This window comes from Aquarana catesbeiana, linkage group LG01, assembly GCF_042186555.1.
Source record: "Aquarana catesbeiana isolate 2022-GZ linkage group LG01, ASM4218655v1, whole genome shotgun sequence".
NCBI lineage: Eukaryota > Metazoa > Chordata > Amphibia > Anura > Ranidae > Aquarana > Aquarana catesbeiana.
Window position 1 is genome coordinate 633,017,556 of NC_133324.1, and position 22,314 is coordinate 633,039,869.

Here is a 22,314-nt window from a genome sequence, read left to right on the forward strand (position 1 = left end):
TTGAAAATTGTTCCCTACACCCCGTCAAGACGGCTTGAAATACAGGGGCGAATAGTTTTTACAGGGCTGGTCTGCTCTCCCAGCACCTAACTCTCCTCTTTTCGCAGCACGGGCTTGGGACCGGCCATGGCAGAGTTAAAAAAACTGAAACCTTGAAGATTGAAAATTGTTCCCTACACCCCATCGTGACGGCTTAAAATACAGGGGCGAATAGTTTTTACAGGGCTGGTCTGCTCTCCCAGAACCTAACCCTCCTCTTTTCGCAGCACGGGCTTGGGACCGGCCATGGCAGAGTTAAAAATCTGAAACCTTGAAGACTGAAAATTGTTCCCCACACCCCATCGTGACGGCTTGAAAATCAGGGGCGAATAATTTTTTCAGTGCTGGTCTGCTCTCCCAGCACCTAACCCTCCTCTTTTTGCAGCACGGGCTTGGGACCGGCCATGGCAGAGTTAAAAAAACTGAAACCTTGAAGATTGAAAATTGTTCCCTACACCCCGTTGTGACGGCTTTAAATACAGGGGCGAATAGTTTTTACAGGGCTGGTCTGCTCTCCCAGCACCTAACCCTCCTCTTTTCGCAGCACGGGCTTGGGACCGGCCATGACAGAGTTAAAAAAACTGAAACCTTGAAGATTGAAAATTGTTCCCTACACCCCGTCGTGACGGCTTTAAATACAGGGGCGAATAGTTTTGACAGGGCTGGTCTGCTCTCCCAGCACCTAACCCTCCTCTTTTTGCAGCACGGGCTTGGGACCAGCCATGGCAGAGTTAAAAAAACTGAAACCTTGAAGATTGAAAATTGTTCCCTACACCCCGTCGTGATGGCTTGAAATATAGGGGCAAATGGTTTTTACAGGGCTGGTGTGCTCTCCAGCACCGAACCCTCCTCTTTTCTCAGCACGGGCTTGGTACCGGCCATGGCAGAGTTAAAAAAACTGAAACCTTGAAGATTGAAAATTGTTCCCCACACCCCGTCGTGACGGCTTGAAATACAGGGGCGAATAGTTTTTACAGGGCTGGTCTGCTCTCCCAGCACCTAACCCTCCTCTTTTTGCAGCACGGGCTTGGGACCGGCCATGGCAGAGTTAAAAAAACTGAAACCTTGAAGATTGAAAATTGTTCCCTTCATCCCGTCGTGACGGCTTGAAATACAGGGGCGAATAGTTTTTACAGGGCTGGTCTGCTCTCCCACCACCTAACCCTCCTCTTTTCGCAGCACGGGCTTGGGACCGGCCATTGCAGAGTTAAAAAAACTGAAACCTTGAAGATTGAAAATTGTTCCCTTCACCCCGTCGTGACGGCTTGAAATACAGGGACGAATAGTTTTTACAGGGCTGGTCTGCTCTCCCAGCACCTAACCCTCCTCTGTTCGCAGCACGGGCTTGGGACCGGCCATGGCAGAGTTAAAAAAACTGAAACCTTGAAGATTGAAAATTGGTCCCTACACCCCATCGTGACGGCTTGAAATACAGGGGCGAATAGTTTTTACAGGGCTGGTCTGCTCTCCCATCACCTAACCCTCCTCTTTTCGCAGCACAGGCTTGGGACCGGCCATGGCAGAGTTAAAATAACTGAAACCTTGAAGATTGAAAATGGTTCCCTACACCCCGTCGTGACAGCTTGAAATACAGGGGCGAATAGTTTTTTGCAGGGCTGGTCTGCTCTTCCAGCACTTAACCCTCCTCTTTTCGCAGCACGGGCTTGGGACCGGCCATGGCAGAGTTTAAAAAACTGAAACCTTGAAGATTGAAAATTGTTCCCCACACCCCATCGTGACGGCTTGAAATACAGGGGCGAATAGTTTTTACAAGGCTGGTCTGCTCTCCCAGCACCTAACCTTCCTCTTTTCGCAGCACGGGCTTGGGACCGTCCATGGCAGAGTTAAAAAAACTGAAACCTTGATGATTGAAAATTGTTCCCTACACCCCGTCGTGACGGCTTGAAATACAGGGGCAAATAGTTTTTACAGGGCTGGCCTGCTCTCCCAGCACCTAACCCTCCTCTTTTCGCAGCACGGGCTTGGGACCGGCCATGGCAGAGTTAAAAAAAACTGAAACCTTGAAGATTGAAAATTGTTCCCTACACCCCATCGTGATGGCTTGAAATATAGGGGCAAATGGTTTTTACAGGGCTGGTGTGCTCTCCAGCACCGAACCCTTCTCTTTTCTCAGCACGGGCTTGGGACCGGCCATGGCAGAGTTAAAAAACTGAAACCTTGAAGATTGAAAATTGTTCCCCACACCCCGTCGTGACGGCTTGAAATACAGGGGTGAATAGTTTTTACAGGGCTGGTCTGCTCTCCCAGCACCTAACCCTCCTCTTTTCGCAGCACGGGCTTGGGACCGGCCATGGCAGAGTTAAAAAAACTGAAACCTTGAAGATTGAAAATTGTTCCCTTCACCCCGTCGTGACGGCTTGAAATACAGGGACGAATAGTGTTTACAGGGCTGGTCTGCTCTCCCAGCACCTAACCCTCCTCTTTTCGCAGCACGGGCTTGGGACCGGCAATGGCAGAGTTAAAAAAACTTAAACCTTGAAGATTGAAAATTGTTCCCTACACCCCGTCGTGACGGCTTGAAATACAGGGGCGAATAGTTCTTACAGGGCTGGTCTGCTCTCCCAGCACCTAACCCTCCTCTTTTCGCAGCACGGGCTTGGGACCGGCCATGGCAGAGTTAAAAAAACTGAAACCTCGATGATTGAAAATTGGTCCCTACATCCCATCGTGACGGCTTGAAATACAGGGGCGAATAGTTTTTACAGGGCTGGTCTGCTCTCCCAGCACCTAACCCTCCTCTTTTCGCAGCACGGGCTTAGGACCGGCCATGGCAGAGTTAAAAAAACTGAAACCTTGAAGATTGAAAATTGTTCCCTACACCCCGTCGTGACGGCTTGAAATACAGGGGCGAATGGTTTTTACAGGGCTGGTCTGCTCTCCCTGCACCGAACCCTCCTCTTTTCGCAGCACGGGCTTGGGACCGGCCATGACAGAGTTAAAAATCTGAAACCTTGAAGACTGAAAATTGTTCCCCACACCCCATCGTGACGCTTGAAAAACAGGGGCGAATAATTTTTACAGTGCTGGTCTGCTCTCCCAGCACCCAACCCTCCGCTTTTCACAGCACGGGCTTGGGACCAGCCATGGCAGAGTTAAAAAAACTGAAACCTTGAAGATTGAAAATTGTTCCCTACACCCCGTCGTGACGGCTTTAAATACAGGGGCGAATTGTTTTTACAGGGCTAGTCTGCTCTGCCAGCACCTAACCCTCCTCTTTTTGCAGCACGGGCTTGGGACCAGCCATGGCAGAGTTAAAAAAACTGAAACATTGAAGATTGAAAATTGTTCCCTACACCCCGTCGTGATGGCTTGAAATATAGGGGCAAATGGTTTTTACAGGGCTGGTGTGCTCTCCAGCACCGAACCCTCCTCTTTTCTCAGCACGGGCTTGGGACCGGCCATGGCAGAGTTAAAAAAACTGAAACCTTGAAGATTGAAAATTGTTCCCCACACCCCGTCGTGACGGCTTGAAAAACAGGGGCGAATAGTTTTTACAGGGCTGGTCTGCTCTCCCAGCACCCAACCCTCCTCTTTTCGCAGCACGGGCTTGGGACCAGCCATGGCAGAGTTAAAAAAACTGAAAGCTTGAAGATTGAAAATTGTTCCCTACACCCCGTCGTGACGGCTTGAAATACAGGGGTGAATAGTTTTTACAGGGCTGGTCTGCTCTCCCACCACCTAACCCTCCTCTTTTCGCAGCACGGGCTTGGGACCGGCCATTGCAGAGTTAAAAAAACTGAAACCTTGAAGATTGAAAATTGTTCCCTTCACCCCGTCGTGACGGCTTGAAATACAGGGACGAATAGTTTTTACAGGGCTGGTCTGCTCTCCCAGCACCTAACCCTCCTCTGTTCGCAGCACGGGCTTGGGACCGGCCATGGCAGAGTTAAAAAAACTGAAACCTTGAAGATTGAAAATTGGTCCCTACACCCCATCGTGACGGCTTGAAATACAGGGGCGAATAGTTTTTACAGGGCTGGTCTGCTCTCCCATCACCTAACCCTCCTCTTTTCGCAGCACAGGCTTGGGACCGGCCATGGCAGAGTTAAAAAAACTGAAACCTTGAAGATTGAAAATTGTTCCCTACACCCCGTCGTGATGGCTTAAAATACAGGGGCGAATAGTTTTTACAGGGCTGGTCTGCTCTCCCAGCACCTAACCCTCCTCTTTTCGCAGCACGGGCTTGGGACCGGCCATGGCAGAGTTAAAAAAACTGAAAACTTGATGATTGAAAATTGTTCCCTACACCCCGTCGTGACGGCTTGAAATACAGGGGCGAATAGTTTTTACAGGGCTGGTCTGCTCTTCCAGCACCTAACCCTCCTCTTTTCGCAGCACGGGCTTGGGACCGGCCATGGCAGAGTTAAAAAACTGAAACCTTGAAGATTGAAAATTGTTTCCTACACCCCGTCGTGACGGCTTGAAATACAGGGGCGAATGGTTTTTACAGGGCTGGTCTGATCTCCCTGCACCCAACCCTCCTCTTTTTGCAGCACGGGCTTGGGTCCGGCCATGGCAGAGTTAAAAATCTGAAACCTTGAAGACTGAAAATTGTTCCCCACACCCCATCGTGACGGCTTGAAAAACAGGGGCGAATAATTTTTACAGTGCTGGTCTGCTCTCCCAGCACCCAACCCTCCTCTTTTCGCAGCACGGGCTTGGGACCAGCCATGGCAGAGTTAAAAAAACTGAAACCTTGAAGATTGAAAATTGTTCCCTACACCCCGTCGTGACGGCTTGAAATACAGGGGTGAATAGTTTTTACAGGGCTGGTCTGCTCTCCCACCACCTAACCCTCCTCTTTTCGCAGCACGGGCTTGGGATCGGCCATGGCAGAGTTAAAAAAACTGAAACCTTGAAGATTGAAAATTGTTCCCTTCACCCCGTCATGACGGCTTGAAATACAGGGACGAATAGTTTTTACAGGGCTGGTCTGCTCTCCCAGCACCTAACCCTCCTCTTTTCGCAGCACGGGCTTGGGACCGGCTATTGCAGAGTTAAAAAAACTGAAACCTTGAAGATTGAAAATTGTTCCCTACACCCCGTCAAGATGGCTTGAAATACAGGGGCGAATAGTTTTTACAGGGCTGGTCTGCTCTCCCAGCACCTAACTCTCCTCTTTTCGCAGCACGGGCTTGGGACCGGCCATGGCAGAGTTAAAAATCTGAAACCTTGAAGACTGAAAATTGTTCCCCACACCCCATCGTGACGGCTTGAAAATCAGGGGCGAATAATTTTTACAGTGCTGGTCTGCTCTCCCAGCACCTAACCCTCCTCTTTTTGCAGCACGGGCTTGGGACCGGCCATGGCAGAGTTAAAAAACTGAAACCTTGAAGACTGAAAATTGTTCCTTACACCCGTTGTGATGGCTTGAAATATAGGGGCAAAAGGTTTTTAAAGGGCTGGTGTGCTCTCCAGCACCGAACCCTCCTCTTTTCGCAGCACGGGCTTGGGACCGGCCATTTCAGAGTTAAAAAAACTGAAACCTTGAAGATTGAAAATTGTTCCCTACACCCCGTTGTGACGGCTTTAAATACAGGGGCGAATAGTTTTTACAGGGCTGGTCTGCTCTCCCAGCACCTAACCCTCCTCTTTTCGCAGCACGGGCTTGGGACCGGCCATGGCAGAGTTAAAAAAACTGAAACCTTGAAGATTGAAAATTGTTCCCTACACCCCGTCGTGACGGCTTTAAATACAGGGGCGAATAGTTTTGACAGGGCTGGTCTGCTCTCCCAGCATCTAACCCTCCTCTTTTTGCAGCACGGGCTTGGGACCAGCCATGGCAGAGTTAAAAAAACTGAAACCTTGAAGATTGAAAATTGTTCCCTACACCCCGTCGTGATGGCTTGAAATATAGGGGCAAATGGTTTTTACAGGGCTGGTGTGCTCTCCAGCACCGAACCCTCCTCTTTTCTCAGCACGGGCTTGGGACCGGCCATGGCAGAGTTAAAAAAACTGAAACCTTGAAGATTGAAAATTGTTCCCTACACCCCGTCGTGATGGCTTAAAATACAGGGGCGAATAGTTTTTACAGGGCTGGTCTGCTCTCCCAGCACCTAACCCTCCTCTTTTCGCAGCACGGGCTTGGGACCGGCCATGGCAGAGTTAAAAAAACTGAAAACTTGATGATTGAAAATTGTTCCCTACACCCCGTCGTGACGGCTTGAAATACAGGGGCGAATAGTTTTTACAGGGCTGGTCTGCTCTCCCAGCACCTAACCCTCCTCTTTTCGCAGCACGGGCTTGGGACCGGCCATGGCAGAGTTAAAAAACTGAAACCTTGAAGATTGAAAATTGTTCCCTACACCCCGTCGTGACGGCTTGAAATACAGGGGCGAATGGTTTTTACAGGGCTGGTCTGATCTCCCTGCACCCAACCCTCCTCTTTTTGCAGAACGGGCTTGGGTCCGGCCATGGCAGAGTTAAAAATCTGAAACCTTGAAGACTGAAAATTGTTCCCCACACCCCATCGTGACGGCTTGAAAAACAGGGGCGAATAATTTTTACAGTGCTGGTCTGCTCTCCCAGCACCCAACCCTCCTCTTATCGCAGCACGGGCTTGGGACCAGCCATGGCAGAGTTAAAAAAACTGAAACCTTGAAGATTGAAAATTGTTCCCTACACCCCGTCGTGACGGCTTGAAATACAGGGGTGAATAGTTTTTACAGGGCTGGTCTGCTCTCCCACCACCTAACCCTCCTCTTTTCGCAGCACGGGCTTGGGATCGGCCATGGCAGAGTTAAAAAAACTGAAACCTTGAAGATTGAAAATTGTTCCCTTCACCCCGTCATGACGGCTTGAAATACAGGGACGAATAGTTTTTACAGGGCTGGTCTGCTCTCCCAGCACCTAACCCTCCTCTTTTCGCAGCACGGGCTTGGGACCGGCCATGGCAGAGTTAAAAAAACTGAAACCTTGAAGATTGAAAATTGTTCCCTACACCCCGTCGTGATTCCTTGAAATACAGGGGCGAATAGTTTTTACAGGGCTGGTCTGCTCTCCCATCACCTAACCCTCCTCTTTTCGCAGCACGGGCTTGGGACCGGCCATGGCAGAGTTAAAAAAACTGAAACCTTGAAGATTGAAAATTGTTCCCTACACCCCGTCGTGACAGCTTAAAATACAGGGGCGAATAGTTTTTACAGGGCTGGTCTGCTCTCCCAGCACCTAACCCTCCTCTTTTCGCAGCACGGGCTTGGGACCGGCTATTGCAGAGTTAAAAAAACTGAAACCTTGAAGATTGAAAATTGTTCCCTACACCCCGTCAAGACGGCTTGAAATACAGGGGCGAATAGTTTTTACAGGGCTGGTCTGCTCTCCCAGCACCTAACTCTCCTCTTTTCGCAGCACGGGCTTGGGACCGGCCATGGCAGAGTTAAAAAAACTGAAACCTTGAAGATTGAAAATTGTTCCCTACACCCCATCGTGACGGCTTAAAATACAGGGGCGAATAGTTTTTACAGGGCTGGTCTGCTCTCCCAGAACCTAACCCTCCTCTTTTCGCAGCACGGGCTTGGGACCGGCCATGGCAGAGTTAAAAATCTGAAACCTTGAAGACTGAAAATTGTTCCCCACACCCCATCGTGACGGCTTGAAAATCAGGGGCGAATAATTTTTTCAGTGCTGGTCTGCTCTCCCAGCACCTAACCCTCCTCTTTTTGCAGCACGGGCTTGGGACCGGCCATGGCAGAGTTAAAAAAACTGAAACCTTGAAGATTGAAAATTGTTCCCTACACCCCGTTGTGACGGCTTTAAATACAGGGGCGAATAGTTTTTACAGGGCTGGTCTGCTCTCCCAGCACCTAACCCTCCTCTTTTCGCAGCACGGGCTTGGGACCGGCCATGACAGAGTTAAAAAAACTGAAACCTTGAAGATTGAAAATTGTTCCCTACACCCCGTCGTGACGGCTTTAAATACAGGGGCGAATAGTTTTGACAGGGCTGGTCTGCTCTCCCAGCACCTAACCCTCCTCTTTTTGCAGCACGGGCTTGGGACCAGCCATGGCAGAGTTAAAAAAACTGAAACCTTGAAGATTGAAAATTGTTCCCTACACCCCGTCGTGATGGCTTGAAATATAGGGGCAAATGGTTTTTACAGGGCTGGTGTGCTCTCCAACACCGAACCCTCCTCTTTTCTCAGCACGGGCTTGGTACCGGCCATGGCAGAGTTAAAAAAACTGAAACCTTGAAGATTGAAAATTGTTCCCCACACCCCGTCGTGACGGCTTGAAATACAGGGGCGAATAGTTTTTACAGGGCTGGTCTGCTCTCCCAGCACCTAACCCTCCTCTTTTTGCAGCACGGGCGTGGGACCGGCCATGGCAGAGTTAAAAAAACTGAAACCTTGAAGATTGAAAATTGTTCCCTTCATCCCGTCGTGACGGCTTGAAATACAGGGGCGAATAGTTTTTACAGGGCTGGTCTGCTCTCCCACCACCTAACCCTCCTCTTTTCGCAGCACGGGCTTGGGACCGGCCATTGCAGAGTTAAAAAAACTGAAACCTTGAAGATTGAAAATTGTTCCCTTCACCCCGTCGTGACGGCTTGAAATACAGGGACGAATAGTTTTTACAGGGCTGGTCTGCTCTCCCAGCACCTAACCCTCCTCTGTTCGCAGCACGGGCTTGGGACCGGCCATGGCAGAGTTAAAAAAACTGAAACCTTGAAGATTGAAAATTGGTCCCTACACCCCATCGTGACGGCTTGAAATACAGGGGCGAATAGTTTTTACAGGGCTGGTCTGCTCTCCCATCACCTAACCCTCCTCTTTTCGCAGCACAGGCTTGGGACCGGCCATGGCAGAGTTAAAATAACTGAAACCTTGAAGATTGAAAATGGTTCCCTACACCCCGTCGTGACAGCTTGAAATACAGGGGCGAATAGTTTTTTGCAGGGCTGGTCTGCTCTTCCAGCACTTAACCCTCCTCTTTTCGCAGCACGGGCTTGGGACCGGTCATGGCAGAGTTTAAAAAACTGAAACCTTGAAGATTGAAAATTGTTCCCCACACCCCATCGTGACGGCTTGAAATACAGGGGCGAATAGTTTTTACAAGGCTGGTCTGCTCTCCCAGCACCTAACCTTCCTCTTTTCGCAGCACGGGCTTGGGACCGTCCATGGCAGAGTTAAAAAAACTGAAACCTTGATGATTGAAAATTGTTCCCTACACCCCGTCGTGACGGCTTGAAATACAGGGGCAAATAGTTTTTACAGGGCTGGCCTGCTCTCCCAGCACCTAACCCTCCTCTTTTCGCAGCACGGGCTTGGGACCGGCCATGGCAGAGTTAAAAAAAACTGAAACCTTGAAGATTGAAAATTGTTCCCTACACCCCATCGTGATGGCTTGAAATATAGGGGCAAATGGTTTTTACAGGGCTGGTGTGCTCTCCAGCACCGAACCCTTCTCTTTTCTCAGCACGGGCTTGGGACCGGCCATGGCAGAGTTAAAAAACTGAAACCTTGAAGATTGAAAATTGTTCCCCACACCCCGTCGTGACGGCTTGAAATACAGGGGTGAATAGTTTTTACAGGGCTGGTCTGCTCTCCCAGCACCTAACCCTCCTCTTTTCGCAGCACGGGCTTGGGACCGGCCATGGCAGAGTTAAAAAAACTGAAACCTTGAAGATTGAAAATTGTTCCCTTCACCCCGTCGTGACGGCTTGAAATACAGGGACGAATAGTGTTTACAGGGCTGGTCTGCTCTCCCAGCACCTAACCCTCCTCTTTTCGCAGCACGGGCTTGGGACCGGCAATGGCAGAGTTAAAAAAACTTAAACCTTGAAGATTGAAAATTGTTCCCTACACCCCGTCGTGACGGCTTGAAATACAGGGGCGAATAGTTCTTACAGGGCTGGTCTGCTCTCCCAGCACCTAACCCTCCTCTTTTCGCAGCACGGGCTTGGGACCGGCCATGGCAGAGTTAAAAAAACTGAAACCTCGATGATTGAAAATTGGTCCCTACATCCCATCGTGACGGCTTGAAATACAGGGGCGAATAGTTTTTACAGGGCTGGTCTGCTCTCCCAGCACCTAACCCTCCTCTTTTCGCAGCACGGGCTTGGGACCGGCCATGGCAGAGTTAAAAAAACTGAAACCTTGAAGATTGAAAATTGTTCCCTACACCCCGTCGTGACGGCTTGAAATACAGGGGCGAATGGTTTTTACAGGGCTGGTCTGCTCTCCCTGCACCGAACCCTCCTCTTTTCGCAGCACGGGCTTGGGACCGGCCATGACAGAGTTAAAAATCTGAAACCTTGAAGACTGAAAATTGTTCCCCACACCCCATCGTGACGCTTGAAAAACAGGGGCGAATAATTTTTACAGTGCTGGTCTGCTCTCCCAGCACCCAACCCTCCACTTTTCACAGCACGGGCTTGGGACCAGCCATGGCAGAGTTAAAAAAACTGAAACCTTGAAGATTGAAAATTGTTCCCTACACCCCGTCGTGACGGCTTTAAATACAGGGGCGAATTGTTTTTACAGGGCTAGTCTGCTCTGCCAGCACCTAACCCTCCTCTTTTTGCAGCACGGGCTTGGGACCAGCCATGGCAGAGTTAAAAAAACTGAAACATTGAAGATTGAAAATTGTTCCCTACACCCCGTCGTGATGGCTTGAAATATAGGGGCAAATGGTTTTTACAGGGCTGGTGTGCTCTCCAGCACCGAACCCTCCTCTTTTCTCAGCACGGGCTTGGGACCGGCCATGGCAGAGTTAAAAAAACTGAAACCTTGAAGATTGAAAATTGTTCCCCACACCCCGTCGTGACGGCTTGAAAAACAGGGGCGAATAGTTTTTACAGGGCTGGTCTGCTCTCCCAGCACCCAACCCTCCTCTTTTCGCAGCACGGGCTTGGGACCAGCCATGGCAGAGTTAAAAAAACTGAAAGCTTGAAGATTGAAAATTGTTCCCTACACCCCGTCGTGACGGCTTGAAATACAGGGGTGAATAGTTTTTACAGGGCTGGTCTGCTCTCCCACCACCTAACCCTCCTCTTTTCGCAGCACGGGCTTGGGACCGGCCATTGCAGAGTTAAAAAAACTGAAACCTTGAAGATTGAAAATTGTTCCCTTCACCCCGTCGTGACGGCTTGAAATACAGGGACGAATAGTTTTTACAGGGCTGGTCTGCTCTCCCAGCACCTAACCCTCCTCTGTTCGCAGCACGGGCTTGGGACCGGCCATGGCAGAGTTAAAAAAACTGAAACCTTGAAGATTGAAAATTGGTCCCTACACCCCATCGTGACGGCTTGAAATACAGGGGCGAATAGTTTTTACAGGGCTGGTCTGCTCTCCCATCACCTAACCCTCCTCTTTTCGCAGCACGGGCTTGGGACCGGCCATGGCAGAGTTAAAAATCTGAAACCTTGAAGACTGAAAATTGTTCCCCACACCCCATCGTGACGGCTTGAAAATCAGGGGCGAATAATTTTTACAGTGCTGGTCTGCTCTCCCAGCACCTAACCCTCCTCTTTTTGCAGCACGGGCTTGGGACCGGCCATGGCAGAGTTAAAAAACTGAAACCTTGAAGACTGAAAATTGTTCCTTACACCCGTTGTGATGGCTTGAAATATAGGGGCAAAAGGTTTTTAAAGGGCTGGTGTGCTCTCCAGCACCGAACCCTCCTCTTTTCGCAGCACGGGCTTGGGACCGGCCATTTCAGAGTTAAAAAAACTGAAACCTTGAAGATTGAAAATTGTTCCCTACACCCCGTTGTGACGGCTTTAAATACAGGGGCGAATAGTTTTTACAGGGCTGGTCTGCTCTCCCAGCACCTAACCCTCCTCTTTTCGCAGCACGGGCTTGGGACCGGCCATGGCAGAGTTAAAAAAACTGAAACCTTGAAGATTGAAAATTGTTCCCTACACCCCGTCGTGACGGCTTTAAATACAGGGGCGAATAGTTTTGACAGGGCTGGTCTGCTCTCCCAGCACCTAACCCTCCTCTTTTTGCAGCACGGGCTTGGGACCAGCCATGGCAGAGTTAAAAAAACTGAAACCTTGAAGATTGAAAATTGTTCCCTACACCCCGTCGTGATGGCTTGAAATATAGGGGCAAATGGTTTTTACAGGGCTGGTGTGCTCTCCAGCACCGAACCCTCCTCTTTTCTCAGCACGGGCTTGGGACCGGCCATGGCAGAGTTAAAAAAACTGAAACCTTGAAGATTGAAAATTGTTCCCTACACCCCGTCGTGATGGCTTAAAATACAGGGGCGAATAGTTTTTACAGGGCTGGTCTGCTCTCCCAGCACCTAACCCTCCTCTTTTCGCAGCACGGGCTTGGGACCGGCCATGGCAGAGTTAAAAAAACTGAAAACTTGATGATTGAAAATTGTTCCCTACACCCCGTCGTGACGGCTTGAAATACAGGGGCGAATAGTTTTTACAGGGCTGGTCTGCTCTCCCAGCACCTAACCCTCCTCTTTTCGCAGCACGGGCTTGGGACCGGCCATGGCAGAGTTAAAAAACTGAAACCTTGAAGATTGAAAATTGTTCCCTACACCCCGTCGTGACGGCTTGAAATACAGGGGCGAATGGTTTTTACAGGGCTGGTCTGATCTCCCTGCACCCAACCCTCCTCTTTTTGCAGAACGGGCTTGGGTCCGGCCATGGCAGAGTTAAAAATCTGAAACCTTGAAGACTGAAAATTGTTCCCCACACCCCATCGTGACGGCTTGAAAAACAGGGGCGAATAATTTTTACAGTGCTGGTCTGCTCTCCCAGCACCCAACCCTCCTCTTATCGCAGCACGGGCTTGGGACCAGCCATGGCAGAGTTAAAAAAACTGAAACCTTGAAGATTGAAAATTGTTCCCTACACCCCGTCGTGACGGCTTGAAATACAGGGGTGAATAGTTTTTACAGGGCTGGTCTGCTCTCCCACCACCTAACCCTCCTCTTTTCGCAGCACGGGCTTGGGATCGGCCATGGCAGAGTTAAAAAAACTGAAACCTTGAAGATTGAAAATTGTTCCCTTCACCCCGTCATGACGGCTTGAAATACAGGGACGAATAGTTTTTACAGGGCTGGTCTGCTCTCCCAGCACCTAACCCTCCTCTTTTCGCAGCACGGGCTTGGGACCGGCCATGGCAGAGTTAAAAAAACTGAAACCTTGAAGATTGAAAATTGTTCCCTACACCCCGTCGTGATTCCTTGAAATACAGGGGCGAATAGTTTTTACAGGGCTGGTCTGCTCTCCCATCACCTAACCCTCCTCTTTTCGCAGCACGGGCTTGGGACCGGCCATGGCAGAGTTAAAAAAACTGAAACCTTGAAGATTGAAAATTGTTCCCTACACCCCGTCGTGACAGCTTAAAATACAGGGGCGAATAGTTTTTACAGGGCTGGTCTGCTCTCCCAGCACCTAACCCTCCTCTTTTCGCAGCACGGGCTTGGGACCGGCTATTGCAGAGTTAAAAAAACTGAAACCTTGAAGATTGAAAATTGTTCCCTACACCCCGTCAAGACGGCTTGAAATACAGGGGCGAATAGTTTTTACAGGGCTGGTCTGCTCTCCCAGCACCTAACTCTCCTCTTTTCGCAGCACGGGCTTGGGACCGGCCATGGCAGAGTTAAAAAAACTGAAACCTTGAAGATTGAAAATTGTTCCCTACACCCCATCGTGACGGCTTAAAATACAGGGGCGAATAGTTTTTACAGGGCTGGTCTGCTCTCCCAGAACCTAACCCTCCTCTTTTCGCAGCACGGGCTTGGGACCGGCCATGGCAGAGTTAAAAATCTGAAACCTTGAAGACTGAAAATTGTTCCCCACACCCCATCGTGACGGCTTGAAAATCAGGGGCGAATAATTTTTTCAGTGCTGGTCTGCTCTCCCAGCACCTAACCCTCCTCTTTTTGCAGCACGGGCTTGGGACCGGCCATGGCAGAGTTAAAAAAACTGAAACCTTGAAGATTGAAAATTGTTCCCTACACCCCGTTGTGACGGCTTTAAATACAGGGGCGAATAGTTTTTACAGGGCTGGTCTGCTCTCCCAGCACCTAACCCTCCTCTTTTCGCAGCACGGGCTTGGGACCGGCCATGACAGAGTTAAAAAAACTGAAACCTTGAAGATTGAAAATTGTTCCCTACACCCCGTCGTGACGGCTTTAAATACAGGGGCGAATAGTTTTGACAGGGCTGGTCTGCTCTCCCAGCACCTAACCCTCCTCTTTTTGCAGCACGGGCTTGGGACCAGCCATGGCAGAGTTAAAAAAACTGAAACCTTGAAGATTGAAAATTGTTCCCTACACCCCGTCGTGATGGCTTGAAATATAGGGGCAAATGGTTTTTACAGGGCTGGTGTGCTCTCCAGCACCGAACCCTCCTCTTTTCTCAGCACGGGCTTGGTACCGGCCATGGCAGAGTTAAAAAAACTGAAACCTTGAAGATTGAAAATTGTTCCCCACACCCCGTCGTGACGGCTTGAAATACAGGGGCGAATAGTTTTTACAGGGCTGGTCTGCTCTCCCAGCACCTAACCCTCCTCTTTTTGCAGCACGGGCTTGGGACCGGCCATGGCAGAGTTAAAAAAACTGAAACCTTGAAGATTGAAAATTGTTCCCTTCATCCCGTCGTGACGGCTTGAAATACAGGGGCGAATAGTTTTTACAGGGCTGGTCTGCTCTCCCACCACCTAACCCTCCTCTTTTCGCAGCACGGGCTTGGGACCGGCCATTGCAGAGTTAAAAAAACTGAAACCTTGAAGATTGAAAATTGTTCCCTTCACCCCGTCGTGACGGCTTGAAATACAGGGACGAATAGTTTTTACAGGGCTGGTCTGCTCTCCCAGCACCTAACCCTCCTCTGTTCGCAGCACGGGCTTGGGACCGGCCATGGCAGAGTTAAAAAAACTGAAACCTTGAAGATTGAAAATTGGTCCCTACACCCCATCGTGACGGCTTGAAATACAGGGGCGAATAGTTTTTACAGGGCTGGTCTGCTCTCCCATCACCTAACCCTCCTCTTTTCGCAGCACAGGCTTGGGACCGGCCATGGCAGAGTTAAAATAACTGAAACCTTGAAGATTGAAAATGGTTCCCTACACCCCGTCGTGACAGCTTGAAATACAGGGGCGAATAGTTTTTTGCAGGGCTGGTCTGCTCTTCCAGCACTTAACCCTCCTCTTTTCGCAGCACGGGCTTGGGACCGGCCATGGCAGAGTTTAAAAAACTGAAACCTTGAAGATTGAAAATTGTTCCCCACACCCCATCGTGACGGCTTGAAATACAGGGGCGAATAGTTTTTACAAGGCTGGTCTGCTCTCCCAGCACCTAACCTTCCTCTTTTCGCAGCACGGGCTTGGGACCGTCCATGGCAGAGTTAAAAAAACTGAAACCTTGATGATTGAAAATTGTTCCCTACACCCCGTCGTGACGGCTTGAAATACAGGGGCAAATAGTTTTTACAGGGCTGGCCTGCTCTCCCAGCACCTAACCCTCCTCTTTTCGCAGCACGGGCTTGGGACCGGCCATGGCAGAGTTAAAAAAAACTGAAACCTTGAAGATTGAAAATTGTTCCCTACACCCCATCGTGATGGCTTGAAATATAGGGGCAAATGGTTTTTACAGGGCTGGTGTGCTCTCCAGCACCGAACCCTTCTCTTTTCTCAGCACGGGCTTGGGACCGGCCATGGCAGAGTTAAAAAACTGAAACCTTGAAGATTGAAAATTGTTCCCCACACCCCGTCGTGACGGCTTGAAATACAGGGGTGAATAGTTTTTACAGGGCTGGTCTGCTCTCCCAGCACCTAACCCTCCTCTTTTCGCAGCACGGGCTTGGGACCGGCCATGGCAGAGTTAAAAAAACTGAAACCTTGAAGATTGAAAATTGTTCCCTTCACCCCGTCGTGACGGCTTGAAATACAGGGACGAATAGTGTTTACAGGGCTGGTCTGCTCTCCCAGCACCTAACCCTCCTCTTTTCGCAGCACGGGCTTGGGACCGGCAATGGCAGAGTTAAAAAAACTTAAACCTTGAAGATTGAAAATTGTTCCCTACACCCCGTCGTGACGGCTTGAAATACAGGGGCGAATAGTTCTTACAGGGCTGGTCTGCTCTCCCAGCACCTAACCCTCCTCTTTTCGCAGCACGGGCTTGGGACCGGCCATGGCAGAGTTAAAAAAACTGAAACCTCGATGATTGAAAATTGGTCCCTACATCCCATCGTGACGGCTTGAAATACAGGGGCGAATAGTTTTTACAGGGCTGGTCTGCTCTCCCAGCACCTAACCCTCCTCTTTTCGCAGCACGGGCTTGGGACCGGCCATGGCAGAGTTAAAAAAACTGAAACCTTGAAGATTGAAAATTGTTCCCTACACCCCGTCGTGACGGCTTGAAATACAGGGGCGAATGGTTTTTACAGGGCTGGTCTGCTCTCCCTGCACCGAACCCTCCTCTTTTCGCAGCACGGGCTTGGGACCGGCCATGACAGAGTTAAAAATCTGAAACCTTGAAGACTGAAAATTGTTCCCCACACCCCATCGTGACGCTTGAAAAACAGGGGCGAATAATTTTTACAGTGCTGGTCTGCTCTCCCAGCACCCAACCCTCCGCTTTTCACAGCACGGGCTTGGGACCAGCCATGGCAGAGTTAAAAAAACTGAAACCTTGAAGATTGAAAATTGTTCCCTACACCCCGTCGTGACGGCTTTAAATACAGGGGCGAATTGTTTTTACAGGGCTAGTCTGCTCTGCCAGCACCTAACCCTCCTCTTTTTGCAGCACGGGCTTGGGACCAGCCATGGCAGAGTTAAAAAAACTGAAACATTGAAGATTGAAAATTGTTCCCTACACCCCGTCGTGATGGCTTGAAATATAGGGGCAAATGGTTTTTACAGGGCTGGTGTGCTCTCCAGCACCGAACCCTCCTCTTTTCTCAGCACGGGCTTGGGACCGGCCATGGCAGAGTTAAAAAAACTGAAACCTTGAAGATTGAAAATTGTTCCCCACACCCCGTCGTGACGGCTTGAAAAACAGGGGCGAATAGTTTTTACAGGGCTGGTCTGCTCTCCCAGCACCCAACCCTCCTCTTTTCGCAGCACGGGCTTGGGACCAGCCATGGCAGAGTTAAAAAAACTGAAAGCTTGAAGATTGAAAATTGTTCCCTACACCCCGTCGTGACGGCTTGAAATACAGGGGTGAATAGTTTTTACAGGGCTGGTCTGCTCTCCCACCACCTAACCCTCCTCTTTTCGCAGCACGGGCTTGGGACCGGCCATTGCAGAGTTAAAAAAACTGAAACCTTGAAGATTGAAAATTGTTCCCTTCACCCCGTCGTGACGGCTTGAAATACAGGGACGAATAGTTTTTACAGGGCTGGTCTGCTCTCCCAGCACCTAACCCTCCTCTGTTCGCAGCACGGGCTTGGGACCGGCCATGGCAGAGTTAAAAAAACTGAAACCTTGAAGATTGAAAATTGGTCCCTACACCCCATCGTGACGGCTTGAAATACAGGGGCGAATAGTTTTTACAGGGCTGGTCTGCTCTCCCATCACCTAACCCTCCTCTTTTCGCAGCACAGGCTTGGGACCGGCCATGGCAGAGTTAAAAAAACTGAAACCTTGAAGATTGAAAATTGTTCCCTACACCCCGTCGTGATGGCTTAAAATACAGGGGCGAATAGTTTTTACAGGGCTGGTCTGCTCTCCCAGCACCTAACCCTCCTCTTTTCGCAGCACGGGCTTGGGACCGGCCATGGCAGAGTTAAAAAAACTGAAAACTTGATGATTGAAAATTGTTCCCTACACCCCGTCGTGACGGCTTGAAATACAGGGGCGAATAGTTTTTACAGGGCTGGTCTGCTCTTCCAGCACCTAACCCTCCTCTTTTCGCAGCACGGGCTTGGGACCGGCCATGGCAGAGTTAAAAAACTGAAACCTTGAAGATTGAAAATTGTTTCCTACACCCCGTCGTGACGGCTTGAAATACAGGGGCGAATGGTTTTTACAGGGCTGGTCTGATCTCCCTGCACCCAACCCTCCTCTTTTTGCAGCACGGGCTTGGGTCCGGCCATGGCAGAGTTAAAAATCTGAAACCTTGAAGACTGAAAATTGTTCCCCACACCCCATCGTGACGGCTTGAAAAACAGGGGCGAATAATTTTTACAGTGCTGGTCTGCTCTCCCAGCACCCAACCCTCCTCTTTTCGCAGCACGGGCTTGGGACCAGCCATGGCAGAGTTAAAAAAACTGAAACCTTGAAGATTGAAAATTGTTCCCTACACCCCGTCGTGACGGCTTGAAATACAGGGGTGAATAGTTTTTACAGGGCTGGTCTGCTCTCCCACCACCTAACCCTCCTCTTTTCGCAGCACGGGCTTGGGATCGGCCATGGCAGAGTTAAAAAAACTGAAACCTTGAAGATTGAAAATTGTTCCCTTCACCCCGTCATGACGGCTTGAAATACAGGGACGAATAGTTTTTACAGGGCTGGTCTGCTCTCCCAGCACCTAACCCTCCTCTTTTCGCAGCACGGGCTTGGGACCGGCTATTGCAGAGTTAAAAAAACTGAAACCTTGAAGATTGAAAATTGTTCCCTACACCCCGTCAAGATGGCTTGAAATACAGGGGCGAATAGTTTTTACAGGGCTGGTCTGCTCTCCCAGCACCTAACCCTCCTCTTTTCGCAGCACGGGCTTGGGACCGGCCATGGCAGAGTTAAAAAAACTGAAACCTTGAAGATTGAAAATTGTTCCCTACACCCCATCGTGACGGCTTAAAATACAGGGGCGAATAGTTTTTACAGGGCTGGTCTGCTCTCCCAGAACCTAACCCTCCTCTTTTCGCAGCACGGGCTTGGGACCGGCCATGGCAGAGTTAAAAATCTGAAACCTTGAAGACTGAAAATTGTTCCCCACACCCCATCGTGACGGCTTGAAAATCAGGGGCGAATAATTTTTACAGTGCTGGTCTGCTCTCCCAGCACCTAACCCTCCTCTTTTTGCAGCACGGGCTTGGGACCGGCCATGGCAGAGTTAAAAAACTGAAACCTTGAAGACTGAAAATTGTTCCTTACACCCGTTGTGATGGCTTGAAATATAGGGGCAAAAGGTTTTTAAAGGGCTGGTGTGCTCTCCAGCACCGAACCCTCCTCTTTTCGCAGCACGGGCTTGGGACCGGCCATTTCAGAGTTAAAAAAACTGAAACCTTGAAGATTGAAAATTGTTCCCTACACCCCGTTGTGACGGCTTTAAATACAGGGGCGAATAGTTTTTACAGGGCTGGTCTGCTCTCCCAGCACCTAACCCTCCTCTTTTCGCAGCACGGGCTTGGGACCGGCCATGGCAGAGTTAAAAAAACTGAAACCTTGAAGATTGAAAATTGTTCCCTACACCCCGTCGTGACGGCTTTAAATACAGGGGCGAATAGTTTTGACAGGGCTGGTCTGCTCTCCCAGCACCTAACCCTCCTCTTTTTGCAGCACGGGCTTGGGACCAGCCATGGCAGAGTTAAAAAAACTGAAACCTTGAAGATTGAAAATTGTTCCCTACACCCCGTCGTGATGGCTTGAAATATAGGGGCAAATGGTTTTTACAGGGCTGGTGTGCTCTCCAGCACCGAACCCTCCTCTTTTCTCAGCACGGGCTTGGGACCGGCCATGGCAGAGTTAAAAAAACTGAAACCTTGAAGATTGAAAATTGTTCCCTACACCCCGTCGTGATGGCTTAAAATACAGGGGCGAATAGTTTTTACAGGGCTGGTCTGCTCTCCCAGCACCTAACCCTCCTCTTTTCGCAGCACGGGCTTGGGACCGGCCATGGCAGAGTTAAAAAAACTGAAAACTTGATGATTGAAAATTGTTCCCTACACCCCGTCGTGACGGCTTGAAATACAGGGGCGAATAGTTTTTACAGGGCTGGTCTGCTCTCCCAGCACCTAACCCTCCTCTTTTCGCAGCACGGGCTTGGGACCGGCCATGGCAGAGTTAAAAAACTGAAACCTTGAAGATTGAAAATTGTTCCCTACACCCCGTCGTGACGGCTTGAAATACAGGGGCGAATGGTTTTTACAGGGCTGGTCTGATCTCCCTGCACCCAACCCTCCTCTTTTTGCAGAACGGGCTTGGGTCCGGCCATGGCAGAGTTAAAAATCTGAAACCTTGAAGACTGAAAATTGTTCCCCACACCCCATCGTGACGGCTTGAAAAACAGGGGCGAATAATTTTTACAGTGCTGGTCTGCTCTCCCAGCACCCAACCCTCCTCTTATCGCAGCACGGGCTTGGGACCAGCCATGGCAGAGTTAAAAAAACTGAAACCTTGAAGATTGAAAATTGTTCCCTACACCCCGTCGTGACGGCTTGAAATACAGGGGTGAATAGTTTTTACAGGGCTGGTCTGCTCTCCCACCACCTAACCCTCCTCTTTTCGCAGCACGGGCTTGGGATCGGCCATGGCAGAGTTAAAAAAACTGAAACCTTGAAGATTGAAAATTGTTCCCTTCACCCCGTCATGACGGCTTGAAATACAGGGACGAATAGTTTTTACAGGGCTGGTCTGCTCTCCCAGCACCTAACCCTCCTCTTTTCGCAGCACGGGCTTGGGACCGGCCATGGCAGAGTTAAAAAAACTGAAACCTTGAAGATTGAAAATTGTTCCCTACACCCCGTCGTGATTCCTTGAAATACAGGGGCGAATAGTTTTTACAGGGCTGGTCTGCTCTCCCATCACCTAACCCTCCTCTTTTCGCAGCACGGGCTTGGGACCGGCCATGGCAGAGTTAAAAAAACTGAAACCTTGAAGATTGAAAATTGTTCCCTACACCCCGTCATGACAGCTTAAAATACAGGGGCGAATAGTTTTTACAGGGCTGGTCTGCTCTCCCAGCACCTAACTCTCCTCTTTTCGCAGCACGGGCTTGGGACCGGCCATGGCAGAGTTAAAAAAACTGAAACCTTGAAGATTGAAAATTGTTCCCTACACCCCATCGTGACGGCTTAAAATACAGGGGCGAATAGTTTTTACAGGGCTGGTCTGCTCTCCCAGAACCTAACCCTCCTCTTTTCGCAGCACGGGCTTGGGACCGGCCATGGCAGAGTTAAAAATCTGAAACCTTGAAGACTGAAAATTGTTCCCCACACCCCATCGTGACGGCTTGAAAATCAGGGGCGAATAATTTTTTCAGTGCTGGTCTGCTCTCCCAGCACCTAACCCTCCTCTTTTTGCAGCACGGGCTTGGGACCGGCCATGGCAGAGTTAAAAAAACTGAAACCTTGAAGATTGAAAATTGTTCCCTACACCCCGTTGTGACGGCTTTAAATACAGGGGCGAATAGTTTTTACAGGGCTGGTCTGCTCTCCCAGCACCTAACCCTCCTCTTTTCGCAGCACGGGCTTGGGACCGGCCATGACAGAGTTAAAAAAACTGAAACCTTGAAGATTGAAAATTGTTCCCTACACCCCGTCGTGACGGCTTTAAATACAGGGGCGAATAGTTTTGACAGGGCTGGTCTGCTCTCCCAGCACCTAACCCTCCTCTTTTTGCAGCACGGGCTTGGGACCAGCCATGGCAGAGTTAAAAAAACTGAAACCTTGAAGATTGAAAATTGTTCCCTACACCCCGTCGTGATGGCTTGAAATATAGGGGCAAATGGTTTTTACAGGGCTGGTGTGCTCTCCAGCACCGAACCCTCCTCTTTTCTCAGCACGGGCTTGGTACCGGCCATGGCAGAGTTAAAAAAACTGAAACCTTGAAGATTGAAAATTGTTCCCCACACCCCGTCGTGACGGCTTGAAATACAGGGGCGAATAGTTTTTACAGGGCTGGTCTGCTCTCCCAGCACCTAACCCTCCTCTTTTTGCAGCACGGGCTTGGGACCGGCCATGGCAGAGTTAAAAAAACTGAAACCTTGAAGATTGAAAATTGTTCCCTTCATCCCGTCGTGACGGCTTGAAATACAGGGGCGAATAGTTTTTACAGGGCTGGTCTGCTCTCCCAGCACCTAACCCTCCTCTTTTCACAGCACGGGCTTGGGATCGGCCATGGCAGAGTTAAAATAACTGAAACCTTGAAGATTGAAAATGGTTCCCTACACCCCGTCGTGACAGCTTGAAATACAGGGGCGAATAGTTTTTTGCAGGGCTGGTCTGCTCTTCCAGCACTTAACCCTCCTCTTTTCGCAGCACGGGCTTGGGACCGGCCATGGCAGAGTTTAAAAAACTGAAACCTTGAAGATTGAAAAATGTTCCCCACACCCCATCGTGACGGCTTGAAATACAGGGGCGAATAGTTTTTACAAGGCTGGTCTGCTCGCCCAGCACCTAACCTTC